General features: G+C 47.4%; 1 protein-coding gene across 8 annotated transcripts in view; it reads left to right on the top strand.

Annotated features, from left to right (window-relative positions):
* Nucleotides 1-13,144, top strand: part of NFIX (nuclear factor I X) — a 251,611-nt gene that overhangs the window by 35,420 nt on the left and 203,047 nt on the right. The window contains exon 1 of one of the 8 annotated variants that reach the window (XM_083420211.1): nucleotides 14-271. The exons of the other annotated variants lie outside the window; for them this stretch is intronic. The gene's annotated coding sequence lies outside the window, so the exon portion shown is untranslated. Of the gene's footprint in view, nucleotides 1-13; nucleotides 272-13,144 lie in introns of those variants that run through there. 8 annotated transcript variants of the gene reach the window in all.

Raw genomic sequence — 13,144 nt, 5'->3', positions numbered from 1 at the left:
GGTGTTATGGCTCAGGATTGAGGAGAGTTGGCAAAGACGTGTGTGCGTCTGACTACACCGACTCCAGCCCTTGCCAGATTTGCTTTCACGTGAGCTTTCGATTCATCCACCAAACCGAAAAAAGATTAAATAAATAAAAGGCCCCAGGCCCCTCCTGCTGCAGTGAAGCTGTGCTCAGGGAGCGGGGCGGAGATATGGCTCCGGCAATGTCTGGGAGTACAGCTTGGAGCTGGCAGGTCCAGGGACAATGAAGCAGACCTTGGCATCAGAGGTTTGGCAGAGAAGTGAGATCGGGTGGGGAAGGGGGGGGGGCGGCTTGCACAGATGGTCTTGCCTTTATTTCACCCCAAAGGGAAAGAGGATGTGGAAGGGGGGATTTGGAAAGGGGTTCTCAGACTCCAGATGCACCCCATGTTATATGGGGGAGGCTGCTCCTTACTGACCCTTCTGTTTGCAAGCCAGGGTGGCAGTGGAGAGGAAGGGTGGCTGCGTAGCCTAGGAGAGGCTGAGTGGGCTGGGGGGAGGCAGCAGGCACCCACCTTGGCATTTGGGAGTGCTGGCTTCAGAAGCACTGCCTGGCATCACTGGGTGCGAGGGTCCCAGGGGCTCTGGGACAGCTGCCCTGTTTAGGGGAGCCAGGCAGCTGTGACAACCAGGGACTTTGGTTAGGAAGGTCTGTGCAAGGGAAAACATCAGAAGCAACACCCCCCCCCCTTCTCTCTCTTTTTCTTTGGCTGGCTGATTTGGTGTTTCGGGGGGGGGAGTCCCAGACAGAGGGGAGTGTGTGTCTCTCTGTGTGTGTTGCACACCTATTGTAGCCAGGAACGAGGAGAGCAGCTTTTTCTGGAAACACCCCTATTTCTCAACCCACAGATCTTTTGCAAAGGATTTTTGCCCAGTCGAGAATCTGTGATGCTTGCAGATACATGGTACCTTTTATTAGACATACTTGTGTACAAAAACGCATATATGAGGAGAAATGCGCCCAAAAGAACATGACATTTTGTGCTGACTTGAATAAATGCAAACAGAAAGGAGGTGAACTGAACTGAAGATTGACAACTAAGAAACAAAGATTTGTCCATCCTTAGTCTCAATATGTTGTTGGTTTAATGGACATGGCAGGTCTTGGTTTGGATCTAGTGTTCTCAGCTGCTCCAGAAGTTGGTGATCTGGAGAGTGGGGCTTCTATGCTGGCTCTCCTGTCACGGCAGGTCACTTCCTCATCAATTCCAGTTGTCACTTCTCTGCCAGGATGATGGGTCTGTTAGAATGGTTGTCCCTGGGTGCTGCTGCTGCCACCGCCACCTCCATAGATTATGCTCCTGTTGAAGCCCAGCTTGCTTTGTGGGATAAGGAGTGATCAGGTGCCCCATCCTGCTGAATTGAGGCTGCTCAGCTCCTTGGTTTACCAGTGATCTGGGATGCAATGCAGAAGTTAGGGAGAACTCAGGGGGCAGAAAACCTGTCATGAATCTAACCCGTGTCTTGTGAACACAAGACCAAGTGCAACAGAGCTGCAAGGCCTCTCTAACCTTTCGCCTGCACTTGGGGGGAAGGGAGAGCTGGGACACAAGAGGGGGTAGGAGCAAAGAAGGAGAGTTTGGGTTTAACATCCCGCTTTATCACTACTCGAAGGAGTCTCAAAGCGGCTAACATTCTCCTTTCCCTTCCTCCCCCACAACAAGCACTCTGTGAGGTGAGTGGGGCTGAGAGACTCTCCTTTCCCTTCCTCCCCCACAACAAACACTCTGTGAGGTGAGTGGGGCTGAGAGACTCTCCTTTCCCTTCCTCCCCCACAACGAACACTCTGTGAGGGGAGTAGGGCTGAGAGACTTCCAAGAAGTGTGACTAGCCCAAGGTCTCTCAGCAGCTGCATGTGGAGGAGCAGGGAATCGAACCCAGTTCACCAGATTACAAGCCTACTGCTCTTAACCACTACACCACACTGGCTCCTTACTGTAGGCAAGTCCTCCCTAACCTGCTTCCCTCCAGATGTGGTTGATCTCCAACTCCTTTCAGCCAGTGGCATAGGAAGGGGGGCACAGGCCACCCTGGGTGTCATCACTGAGGGGGGTGACAAAATGGCAAAAATATGTGTGTGGTTTTTTAAAAAAATAAAAATTGGGCTCACGACACTTTTTTTTGAAAAAATAACTCCTGCACCCACCACACCCTGCTTTCTACGCCACTGGCAGCTAGGTAAGGTGGGGGGCACTGGGCGCCACACTGTGGGGCCTGCAGCGTGGCTAAGCCACACGTCTCTCCTGAGGGGGAGGTGTCAGGCAGACTGCCTGCAAGCTCTGCACTGCTTTTTTGAGCAGCATGGGGCTTGTGTCTGCCCACCGCTTCAGCCGCCCTACAGCTGAGGGGGAGGCTGCGGAGGGGCTCCACGCAGCACACGCTGCCTTGCCTTGCGTTGTGCCGCCCCCATGGGCAGCTCACCCTGCCCCCAACTGCAGGACACACGTGCCGCACCGGGCACCCGAGTGGCTAGCCACGCCGCTGCTCTCAACCCTGACCAGCATGGCCACAAATGGTCACACACAATGGGAGATGTCACCCGGCAATTTCAGGAGGGTACCAGCTTGGGCTCTAGGGCTTTTACACCCTTAACAGGTGTTAAGACACAGGGAGGTAAAGAACAGAAGGCAAAGCACAAGTACTTAAATTCTCAGATTGGGGCTGGGCGACTTCTTTTCAAACAAGTCTCCTTAGCACTAGTTAGGATTGACACAACAGAGCACCACTGTAGGCATGACTGAAAACTTCATCGTACCAAAAATAAAAATTCTTGCACACACAAATTGTTCTTTCATGAAGAAGGTTAGTCTACAATCCTTTTCTCTGATGTCTCATTTCCTAGGTATGGGGCATTTTTAATTTTTTAATTTTGGTTATGGTGGAGCTTTCAATCATGTCAGCCCCAACCTGAAGTGGCTTTGCCATCCCACTGAGAAATAGGCTTTAGCTTCCTGTTTGGAAGGATAATAAGAATAAACGAGGCGTTGGGATGCCTGGGTGTGCTCATCTTCTTCCTTTTTCTCTCTTCTTGTGGAAGGCAAGAAGCTTTTGAAGCCCAAGAGTGCCTACTTAAGAAAAAGAAAAGAAAAAGAAAGAAACTGCTTTGATTGTGAAGGAGCGTCTCCACCCCCATCGTTCTGCCCAGACACTGAGGTCCAGCTCTGAGGGCCTTCTGGCAGTTCCCTCACTGTGAGGTTGCAGGGAACCAGGCAGAGGGCCTTCTCGGTAGTGGCACCCTCCCTGTGGAACGCCCTCCCATCAAATGTCAAGGAAATAAACAATGATCTTACTTTTAGAAGACATCTGAAGGCAGCCCTGTTTAGGGAAGTTTGTAACGTTTGATGTTTTATCACATTTTTTATATTCTGTTGGGAGCCACCCAGAGTGTCTGTGGAAACCCAGCCAGATGGGCGGGGTATAAATAATAATAATAATAATAATAATAATAAGTAGTATTATTATCATCAACATCATCATCAGGCTGATGCAACCTGAGGTGATCTCAGCCTTTTGCATGTGACATTTGCACCTGTGGGTGGTGGGAGCAGGGAGCAGGGAGGAACGCTGTCCATAGGAGCCCAAGCTGGTGGATGCTCTTGTTCAGGGAACTGTCTCTTGGAGTTAAGTGCTGAAAGCACCTGAGTGACAGTGACGTGTGTTAACCATGCACGAGCAATTGCAGTGTTTGGGTTAGTCAGCCTCCAACTGTGCAGCCCTGGGCTTGTAGCTCACCTTTTTCCTGGGCAGAACATCTGCAGTGGCTACCCATTTTCTACCAAGCCAGGTTCAAGGTTGTGTTAACTGACAAAGCCACGGACAACTTAAGTCCTGGGTAGGCTAGGGACCAGCTGAATCCTTATTTCCCAGTTTGATCACTGAGATCTTTTGTAGGATCGTCTGCTGGTCCTCCCCTATTTGACATCACCAGCCTTAAGTGTGGACCGCTCTTCCAGTAGAGATCCAGCACACATCGTCTATAATAACCTTTAAAGGTTTTCTGTAAATTCTTCTGTGCTGCAAGGCTTACGCAGACAAGCATTTTCTGGAATAGTTAACTGGTTATCTGTTTTAATTTTGGTGTGGCTTTTAGTCATATTCCATGGTTGTAAACTACTTTGATGTTTTTCGTAAAATTGCAGTGCTGAAGTATTCAAATTAATAAATACTGTTTGGGGCTCCAGTGCAGGAAAATTGCAACCTGAGAGGTGCATCTCAGGATCTCTTGCAATTTTCTGGAGGGAGTCAGGTGGCAACATTTGAATTGCTCTTGCCTCTGTGCTATTATTCAGCATCTGCTATGACCACAGTGCAGTAAGGCCAGATTCCACTTCTCAGAATCCAGAGTGCAGTGCTGGACAGAGGAGTGGCAAATGACCCGAGCTGCTCTAAGGCACTCTGCTTTGATCAGACACCTCTGTTCTTATGAAAGCTTCATTTGCTTATATTTCATTAATAGTAATGTTAGAATTTTAGGGACGCGGGTGGCGCTGTGGGTTAAACCACAGAGCCTAGGGCTTGCCGATCAGAAAGTCGGTGGTTCGAATCCCTGTGACGGGGTGAGCTCCCGTTGCTCGGTCCCTGCTCCTGCCAACCTAGCAGTTTGAAAGCACGTCAAAGTGCAAGTAGATAAATAGGTACAACTCCAGCAGGAAGGTAAACGGCGTTTCCGTGCGCTGCTCTGGTTCGCCAGAAGCAGCTTAGTCATGCTGGCCACATGACCCGGAAGCTGTACGCCGGCTCCCTCGGCCAGTAAAGCGAGATGAGCGCCGCAACCCCAGAGTCGGTCATGACTGGACCTAATGGTCAGGGGTCCCTTTACCTTTACCTAAGCTTAGAATACAATAGCAAGCCAAATACTGTACATAGAACTTTGTGTGTGTGTGTTTGTGTGTGTTTGTCTGCATGGTGTTCCCTCTTTCACTGATGTTCAGGCTGTGCCATAGTTTTTGTAACCATCCATCCATGCAGAAACGGGACGGATCGGAAGGGAACCCCCAATGTTTACAGAGGTACAATTAAAACAAAACCCTGGGGTGGGGGGTGGGGAAAACTCAAGAACAGCCCAATGAGGATTAAGCATGCTGAGTAGCAACAGATTGTCACAGGGAAAGTGAATAAAAAACCAGTTAGGAGAGGGATTAGAATGATGTGTCTAGAAGCCTGTATGGCAGCACTGCAACATTGTGTGGCAGGTCCCACTTGTATATACAGGCAATGACCAATTTATGCACGTCCACTTGACATGTGACCATGACCGCATGCATTGCAGCAACGATCACAAGCAATGACTCGGAACACAACCCCCATGCAAATTGAGGCTTGCCTGTATTTAAAACCCTGCCTGAGACAGAAATTATCACTGGTGACTTGGTGCAGGTAGCAGGCCCCTTATGCCAATGGATACCACGGAGCTCCCCTACGGTTGTTATAGGTGAGACAAAAGTCATTATTATTATATCTATATCCCATTTCCCCCCCCCCCAGAACCAGGAGTCAAGACAACTCACAACATTAGAACAAAACACAGAAAGTTGAAAACACATAAAAGACAATAGTTAATAAGTAATTAAACCATAATGATATTAAAACGATAGAAAAGAAATCTATAAAACCTAATAAAGAAACTTAGTATATAAAAAAAGGCACAGCATATTTTTAAATGCACCCTTTCCTTAGAAACAATGAGTTCTCAAAAGAATAAAGCAGACAAGAAGACAGAAGAACAGCAAGGAAGGAGCTACTCTATTCTCTCTAGGAATCATAGAATCATAGAGTTGGAAGAGACCACAAGGGCCATCGAGTCCAACCCCCTGCCAAGCAGGAAACACCATCAGAGCACTCTTGACATATGGTTGTCAAGCCTCCGCTTAAAAACCTCCAAAGAAGGAGACTCTACCACACTCCTTGGCAGCAAATTCCACTGTCAAACAGCTCTTACTGTCAGGAAGTTCTTCCTAATGTTTAGGTGGAATCTTCTTTCTTGTAGTTTGGATCCATTGCTCCGTGTCCGCTTCTCTGGAGCAGCAGAAAACAACCTTTCTCCCTCCTCTATGTGACATCCTTTTATATATTTGAACATGGCTATCATATCACCCCTTAACCTCCTCTTCTCCAGGCTAAACATGCCCAGCTCCCTTAGCCATTCCTCATAAGGCATCGTTTCCAGGCCTTTGACCATTTTGGTTGCCCTCCTCTGGACACGTTCCAGTTTGTCAGGAAGGAAGTTCCAAAGTTGACTGCTCTACTTTACAAGTGTGCTAAGTGTGGTACCATCCTTCCCTCTTTAGGGAAGTTTTTAATGTTTGATATTTTACTGTGTTTTTAATATCCTGTTGGAAGCTGCCCAGAGTGGCTGGGGGTGGGGGGCAGCCAGATGGGCAGGGTATAAGTAATAAATTATTATTATTATTTCTCGCTTCCTGGGAATTAGGTTACCATTAGGATGGCAGGAAGGGCAGGCAGAGTATGAGAGAGATTAGCTTTTGCCCAAAGCCAAAGAGCAAATTCATGACAGTTAAAGGGATTCAAGACCCAGGTCTCCCTATCTACTCACACAATTAACAAATGCTCTGACTCTTGCCACAAATTGCCACTCACACGTGAGACACTGGAAGTCCAGAGCAAAAGCAAATTGCTGGGTGGCTGATAAGGCCCCGGAGTGGTGGTGGGGGAAGGACTGGCCCTCATTGTGGCAGTCTATAGCTCAGGGAGGCAGAATTGGCCCGCCTGCCCTCTTTCTGGCAGCAGGTCCTTGAGTAGTTATTATTCACTGGATCATCTCATTGTGAGGTGAGGGAGAGAAGGATTGTTCGCAGCCCATTCTTTGGTGAGTGGGGAAGAGATATCAGTGGTGCCTTGAATAGGAAGCTGTGCATTTCATAGACCAGCTTGGAGCTGAGCCCTGGCGTGGGTCTGCTACATCCCATTTGGTGGTGATTGATGGCTCCCGGTAATGGAGTGGTCGATGCTTAGAGGTTGTGTGGGGCTGGAGCTAAGGCTGCCATCCACCTGGCAAGAGGAGAATTCAGAGCACCCTGTGGCCCCCTGTGTCTTCCTAGGGTCTTTGGAAGTTACTGAGAATGCATACTGGTGCGAATGAGATCTCCCAGCCCTTGCCTGCTTGATGGCTTTTTGAGAGACTGGACAGTCCAACATTTTGCTGCCTGAAGCTTTATTCTCCTAGCTTGGATCCTGAGGCTTTCAAGGGCTAATTGAGGAGGGTGGAGAGGGGCAGAGGGCATGTCTCTCCCTGTGATATCCATCATTGCACACTACAGCCAGTACAAATTTTTAAGGGAAGGTGCAAGACACAATGGATTTGCCTTACTGATCACAGTGGATGCTCATAGCTGACTTTTCTGCACCATTGGGGTGTGGACAGACCCATGGATTATTGCCTTATGAATTATTTAATTCATCTGCAAATCTTAGGCTGACACAAGTGTGTTTAATTAAAAAAAAGAGGAAGCTCTGCCCACTTACCCATTATTTTATTTTATTTTATTTTATTTTATTTTATTTTATTTTTATTTATTTATTTATTTATTTATTTATTTATTTATTTATTTTATAACCCCCCCCCCTTCCATAAAATATGCCCAAGGCAGCTAAAAACTATCCAATGGACAAAAGAAAATAATTAATGCACATACCAAATAAGCATTATCACAACAAAACAATATGAATCAGACCAGAGCAGATAAATGGCTAAAAAGGCATCCGTGTCAAGCCATTCACACGACAATCGGCATCTGTTAGATCTACACTATGAGATGGCTGCAGAAAAGCATTTTGTGCAGGTGGAACTGGCCCCCCTATTCCGCCCTAAAGGTTTACCTAAGCCACGCAGTGCTGCTGATTCATTGCTGTTGAAGAATGAGAGACCAACTAATTCATCCCTTGCTGGCATGTAGCCTTGCCAACCCAGTTCTAGTCATGTGGGGCCACTTCTCTTTTGGTCTGCAGGTGGAGTATCACATAATTTATTCCCCACCACCACCCAAAAATTATTCTGCATATAGTTGAGAAACCCTTCCCTCCCTATGAGATGCATTGGCTGCCAGTTTTTGACCAAAAAGCAGGCTAAAAATTGTCACAAATGAGCATCGCATCATGTGATTTCCCACCTGCGGTTTGAAGTGGTACAGCCCAGACATAGATTTGCCACTTCAGTAAGAGCTGGCTTCTTGCTTCTTGAGTATGTTTTGTTTTGTTTTGTTTTCTGTTATTATCTGAAGTGTGAGTGTGACAAACATGTGTTTGCTTGCATGTGTTCCATGCAGGTGCTCTAATCAGAGCACCAGGGTTGGCTACGGCTCCCTGTGGACTCTGCATTCTGTAGCAAATCTGGGTTTGCTGCTGCCAAGTCTGTGAACTGACCACGAGTGGAAAGTTGTCGAGGGATCCTGTTGTTCTCCTTTGATCTGGATTCCTCACATTGACCGGCATGGCCTCCAACGCATGATTCTGTGGTGCTCCCATATGGACTTTTCCTGGAAAGCTGAGCCATTAAATTGATGTATAGCTTCAATTTCTGTAAAGTTGAAAAGTTATGTATCTCTGTGACAGAACCAACTGTATTTAACAGGGTGTTTACCATGACTTCCATAACCAGCTATTTCAAACCACATATATCTAGGGTACTCTGAGCACTGCAGGGTTCAGATTCCAGATCCCAATCTTGTTTGGGCTTTCAGTTCCACCCTTCTATTTCCTCCTTTAATGGGCAGCATTCCCCACCCTCGATATTAATGAAGTACGCTAGAAGTGCCATGCGATCCAATCAATTGCCTGTGTGGGAAATTAGAGCATGAAGCTGTGTGCACTGGGATGAGAGCCTAGCCAGTCCAGTCTCCACCCTCAGCCCTAGGAGAAGCTGCTTCGAAAGCAGAGGTGGCAGTCATAGCCCTTCTGGGCAGGACTGGGATCAGGGCTTGGTTGGACACCCTGTGAGTGATACTTGTTTGTTACCTGTTTCTCCCATCCTCATCTGCTGGTATGGCTTTGTTGAATCCAGAGAAGAGAGTAGTTTGCCCACTCTTCCATGGCAAAGTCTAGATACGTAACTGGGAGCATGAGGGCCAAATCCAGCCCCTAGCCTAGCCTCTGATCCTGTGGATTCAGTCCTAGAATCCTAGACAAGAATAATAGAACTGTCGCGTTGGAAGGGACCCCAAGGTGTGTTCATCTAGTCCAATGCAAGAATCACAACTAAAGCACCCATGACAGATGGCCATCTAACTCTGCTTAAAAACCTCCAAGGAAGGAGAGTCCACAACCTCCCAGGGGAGACCATTCCACTGTCAAACAGCTCTTACTGTCAGAAATATCTTCCTGATGTTTAGTCGGAATCTCCTTTCTTGTAACTAGAAGCCGTTGGTTCGAGGCCTACCCTCCAGAGCAGGAGAAAACAAGCTTCTTCCCTCTTCCATGTGACAGCAGCAGAGATATTTGAAGATGGCTATCATATCTCCTCTCAGTCTCCTCTTTTCCAGGCTAAACATACTCAGATCCTTAAATCAGTCCTCAAAGGCTTGGTTTCCAGACCCCTTGATCATCTTGGCCGCCCTCTTCTGCACACATTCCAGCTTGTCAACACTCTACTTAAATTGTGGTGCCTAGAATTGGACACAGTATTCTGAGTGTGGTCTAAGGCAGAATAGTGGTACAGTCATACCTCGGGTTGAAGTAGCTTCGGGATAAATATTTTCGGGTTGCGCTCCGCTGCGATCCAGAAGTAACCAAGTTCATTACTTCTGGGTTTCGCTGCTCGCGCATGCACGGTCACTCAACATGATGTCATGCACATGCGCGGAAGCAGCGAATCGCGACCTGCGCACGCACAGACACGCAGACGTGGGTTGCGTTCACTTCAGGATGCGAATGGGGCTCTGGAACAGATCCAATTCGCATCCAGAGGTACCACTGTACTATAACTTCCCTTGATCTGGACACTATAATACTGTTGATGCAGCCCAGAATACCATTAGATTATTCTGCTGCTGCATCACACTGTGGACTCATGTTAAGCTTGTGGTCCACCAAGACCCCCAGATCCTTTTCACATGTACTGCTAGTAAACCAGGTGTCCCCATCTTATATTTGTGCATCTGATCCTTCCTGCCTAAGTGCAGAACCTTACATTTGTCCCCATTGGAATTCATTTTGTTAGCTTGGGCCAAATTCTCCAATCTGTTGAGGTCATTTTGAATTCTGATTCTGTCTTCTGCGGCATTAGCTACCCATCCCAATTTGATGCTAGCTGCAAATTTGATCCTGTTCCCATTGTTACTGCTCTTCAGTCACTTTCACCCAAGACATGGTCAAAAGGGTTTCTTAAGCCTATTTCCTAAAGAGCAAAGGAGGCTCTGCAAAGCCCCCCCCCCGCCTTTAATGCACCTGAAACCTCAGTCCCATGCACAAGATAAGACACATGGAGATGGTAGTGATCAGCTGAAGTGACCAAAGGAAAGGTTCCTACTCACACAGGGGGAGAAGCGGTAAAAGAGCAGGCTGCCCCTGTCCTCTTGGCTTGTATAGAAGTGGGTGGGGCTTATGCTGCTCTCCCCCGAGGAAGTTTCTTCATGGGAAGCAAAGTTACCCATCTCCTGCTCCACAATATTTGTAGATCTCCTTGTTAAGCTACTGGAGCAAAACCGAAGTTAATAAATAGCGGGGGGGGGGTGCTCCAGATAAATAACCACCCATGTTAAGCCTGAGGAGAGAGCCAGTGTGGTGTAATGGTTAAGAGCAGTAGACTCGTAATCTGGTGAACTGGGTTCGCGTCTCCGCTCCTCCACATGCAGCTGCTGGGTGACCTTGGGCCAGTCACACTTCTCTGAAGTCTCTCAGCCTCACTCACCTCACAGAGTGTTTGTTGTGGGAGAAGAAGGGAAAAGGAGATTGTTAGCCGCTTTGAGACTCCTTAGGGTAGTGATAAAGCGGGATATAAAATCCAAACTCCTCCTCCTCCTCCTCCTTCTCCTCCTCCTCCTCCTCCTCCTCCTCCTCCTCCTCCTCCTCCTCCTCCTCTTCTTCTTCTTCTTCTTCTTCTTCTTCTTCTCTTCTTCTGAGGAAACATCTATATCAGAAGGATGAGGAATAGCCAAAGGAAAGGCTATTTTTGTTAGTAAGGTGGGTGACACTGTACAGACCATGCAAAGGGTGGGGGGCAGGTACAGATAGGCCAGAAGAGGGGAAATGAATGCTAGTGCATGATATAAAGGTAAAGGGACCCCTGACCATTAGGTCCAGTTGTGACCGACTCTGGGGTTACGCGCTCATCTCGCTCTATAGGCCGAGGGAGCCGGCGTTTGTCCGCAGACAGCTTCCAGGTCATGTGGCCAGCATGACTAAGCTGCTTCTGGCGAACCAGAGCAGCACATGGAAACGCCATTTACCTTCCCGCCGGAGCGGTACCTATTTATCTACTTGCACTTTGATGTGCTTTCAAACTGCTAGGTTGGCAGGAGCTGGGACCGAGCAACGGGAGCTCACTCCATCGTGGGGATTCGAACCGCCGAACTTCTGATCGGCAAGTCCTAGGCTCTGTGGTTTAACCCACAGCGCCACCCACGTCCTAGTGCATGATATAGTTTATGAGAAACGAAAGGTTTTTAATGTGCTGAAATTAAGGGGACAGAGCTGATCATCTCAGTTTTAGAGGTGGTTCTTAAAATAGCAAAAGCAACTAACAGACTTATGGCATCTTAAAGACGAACTGCTTTATTGTGGCAAAATCTGATGCCATAATAAAGCAGTTTGCCTTTAAAGTGCCAGTGGGCTGCTTTTTTTGTGGCAACAGACAAATGTAATGGTTACTCTCTGCAAAGGTTTATTCTCATAGGCAACCCCCTAATACATATCTGTGGCTAGCTCACTTTGCCCCACCCTGCCTCTTATTGTAAGGTAATTGGACCCAGCTTCTATAAAGAGTGTGTGGCAGCCTCCCAAGGGTATTTAGTCAGGCCAGATGACTCACACAGCCACTGGCATTCACACTTCATGAGTGTCTAAAGGTCACTTGGGCAACTTAGGTAAGAGGTAGATCAGAAGTCTGACCTACTTCAAACTCAGTTTGTTCTGCAATGTATGCTCAAACTATATGAGATATGCAACTTTATGCACCCTCCAAACACACACACACACACATTTAAAATGAAAAGTGATTTGGGGAGGTTGAGTGGAAGATCAGCCAGTGGGAAGGAGGTGCTTAAGCCTTTTCTCATGGGATTTTGTTGCTGTTCCTATTTGATTATGGTGGTTATATAATGTCTTTGGGGGTGTATGCCCCGCCAAAGTGGGTTACAACAAATCAAGAAAAGACAACATTCTGATAGTTAACAGTAAAACAATTCTTTTAAAAAACACATAAAACAACTGGAATACGGCTTGCAATATAAAAATCTATAGGCTTTTCATAGAGTACAACCCAGAGAGAGACATATGAAGGCACTCTAGAAGTATGGGGCCACCACAGGGAAGGCCCTGTCCCTGGTACTACCCAGCCTGGTACTCGAGCCAGAGAGCGGAACCATGAGTGCTGGTCTTCAAGCTTGGGCAGATACATAAGGATGGAGGCTGTCCTTCAAAAGCACCATGCGACTTTTCTCTCTATGAGGGAAAAGTTTTAGGGACTGAGGGAGAAAAGGGTTAAGCACCTCCTTCCCATTTGCAAATCTTTTACTCAAGACTGCAGTCTCCTGCTGTGGGTTTCATTAAAACAAATATCAGTGAAAAGTTCAAAAAGCAAAACAAAAACCCTGCATGTCATGTATGGTTTGTCCTTTGTCCTAGAAATTGACTTAGCTTTTGACCATCCTTGGGGCTCCTCTGGCATACAGCAGCAGAGTATTGTTTAGCATGGGGGCCTCATGTGACTGGCGGCTTCCTCAGAGTATAGATCTCCACACTGGATTCTGAGGTGGCGTATGTGACTTTTGGGGGGGGCGGGAGTCGGGGGAGCCTGGCCATTGCTGACTCAAGTGGAATGCTGAGTTCCTGTTTCTTGGATACAAAGCTTCTGTTCCAGCATCCAAAATTTTACTTGCCTTTTTGGTTTATTTCACTTTATTTTATTGTGGAAGAGCATCAGACTTCTGGCTCGTATTTAGCTTTATGG

The sequence above is a fragment of the Podarcis tiliguerta genome (assembly GCF_965153285.1).
Source record: "Podarcis tiliguerta genome assembly, chromosome: 17".
Classification (NCBI taxonomy): Eukaryota; Metazoa; Chordata; class Lepidosauria; order Squamata; family Lacertidae; genus Podarcis; species Podarcis tiliguerta.
The sequence above is the reverse complement of the archived record's forward strand: the minus strand, read 5'-3'. Positions and strand labels throughout refer to the sequence as shown.